The sequence below is a fragment of the Triticum dicoccoides genome, chromosome 2A, assembly GCF_002162155.2.
Source record: "Triticum dicoccoides isolate Atlit2015 ecotype Zavitan chromosome 2A, WEW_v2.0, whole genome shotgun sequence".
Taxonomy (NCBI): Eukaryota; Viridiplantae; Streptophyta; class Magnoliopsida; order Poales; family Poaceae; genus Triticum; species Triticum dicoccoides.
Genome location: NC_041382.1, coordinates 122,378,737 through 122,381,254, shown reverse-complemented (window position 1 = coordinate 122,381,254; position 2,518 = coordinate 122,378,737).

Sequence of the window (2,518 nt, the reverse complement as noted above, 5' to 3'; positions counted from 1 at the left end):
AGGCGGGCGTCAGGCGGGCGCCAGCGCGCACAGAGTCCTTGTTTCCTCTTTGGTGCTAAGGAAGCAAGCGCAGGCGCGGAGTACCGAGGCGTCAAGCAAAGGTTTCCATATCGGTGCAACGAGACCAAGACCAGAAGGACGGCAAGACGGAGGTCACCGTGGAGCCCAAGACGGCATCACCACCAGAGCCTTTTGCGGGCGAAGACTGCTTTTGTCAGGATAAGCTGTACTCGTTGTCCCCTTTCGAATTGTCCATTGTTGGCTCTCTTCCCGCTCAATATTTGGGGAGAGGACCAGGGCCTCTATAAATAGGACTAGCCACCACCATAGCCAGGGGGGTCAGATCGTCAGGGACCAGAACAACCACAAGTTCACCAAGCACAAGAACACCTTTCCTCAGGAGGCTATTCTTCCCCTTGTACTATTCATCCTCAGCCCAAGAGGCAATCCACCACACCACACTGGAGTAGGGTATTACACCACAACGGTGGCCCGAACCAGTATAAATCTTGTGTCCTTTGTGTTGCGAGTTCGTCGTGTCAGCCCATAAGATCTTAGTAAAGCTAGGACGTGGATCGATAGGGGGGAGATCTCCACGCGCACCTTAGTGTTTGAACCTTGAGGGTTTAACCGGAACCCATGATCCGACATTTGGCGCGCTAGGTAGGGGGTGCGCCGGAGTTTTCTTCCGTCAATTCGTGCTCCACCATCTTCGTGCCCATTCTCCATGGCTGGCGCCGCCCCGCTGGCCGGATCTACGGGTGCTCACAGTGGCGCTCGGGGGCTCCGAGCCCTTGATCCCGCCCTGCGGCAGGTGAAGTGGCCACCCAAGTTCAAGCCGGAGATGCCGCCGCGCTACGACGGCGCGGCGGACCCATCGGCTTTCCTGCTGGCGTATGAGGAAGCCGTCCTTAAGGTCGGCGGCGATGACAAGGTCATGGCGAACTGGCTTCCCATGGCCCTCACTAGTGCACCACGCGCCTGGCTGCTCAACCTCCCCGGATCCATGGTGTCATCCTGGGAGGAGTTGTGCGGCCTCTTCGATGCGCTCTACGGGGCACCGGTGCACCATGCGGTTGCGGCCCTCCTCGGCGGCTCGCAAGCACCACCCTCAGACTGTCACGTCAAACTGTCCTTTTGCCAGATCGGCGCCACTTCCAAGCGCCCGGGGGCTCCACCAGGCTGGGCCGCGGCCGAGGCCGACCTCACTTTCGACTCAGGGGATCATCCCGCCTCCACCGTCGGCTCGGGTGCGCTCCCAATGCTTTGCACGCCTGCTACCTCTTTTAGCACTGCGTTGGTTTTCCTCGAAGAGGAAGGGATGATGCAGCAAAGTAGCGTAAGTATTTCCCTCAGTTTTTGAGAACCAAGGTATCAATCCAGTAGGAGGTGACGCGCGAGTCCCTCGCACCTGCACAAAACTAATAAATCCTCGCAACTAACGCAAATAGGGGTTGTCAATCCCTATAGGGTCACATACGAGAGTGAGATCTGACAGATATGATAAGATAATATTTTTGGTATTTTTATGGTAAAGATCCAAAGTAAAATAAAGGCAAAGTAAGTAGCAAAGTAAATAACTAAGTAGTAGGAGATTGATATGATAAAGATAGACCCGGGGGCCATAGGTTTCACTAGTGGATTCTCTCGAGAGCATAAGTATTCTACGATGGGTGAACAAATTACTGTTGAGCAATTGACAGAATTGAGCATAGTTATGAGAATATCTAGGTATGATCATGTATATAGGCATCACGTCCGAGACAAGTAGACCGACTCCTGCCTGCATCTACTACTATTACTCCACTCATCGACCGCTATCCAGCATGCATCTAGAGTATGAAGTTAAAAATAGAGTAATGCCTTAAGCAAGATGACATGATGTAGAGGGATAGACTCATGCAATATGAAGAAAACCCCATCTTGTTATCCTCGATGGCAACAATACAATACGTGCCTTGCTGCCCTTACTGTCACCGGGAAAGGACACCGCAAGATTGAACCCAAAGCTAAGCACTTCTCCCATTGCAAGAAAGATCAATCTAGTAGGCCAAACCAAACTGATAATTCGAAGAGACTTGCAGAGATAACCAATCATACATAAAAGAATTCAGAGAAGATTCAAATATTATTCATAGATAGACTTGATCATAAACCGACAATTCATCGGTCTCAACAAACACACCACAAAAAGAAGATTACATCGAATAGATCTCCACAAGAGAGGGGGAGAACATTGTATTGAGATCCAAAAAGAGAGAAGAAGCCATCTAGCTACTAACTATGGACCCGTAGGTCTAAAGTAAACTACTCACACTTCATCGGAGAAGCTATGGTGTTGATGTAGAAGCCCTCCGCGATCGATGCCCCCTCCGGGCGGAGCTCCGGAACAGGCCCCAAGATGGGATCTCGTGGATACAGAAAGTTGTGGCGATGGAATTAGGGTTTTGGCTCCACATCTGATCGTTTGGGGGTACGTGGGTATATATAGGAGGAATAAGTACGTCGGTGGAGCAAC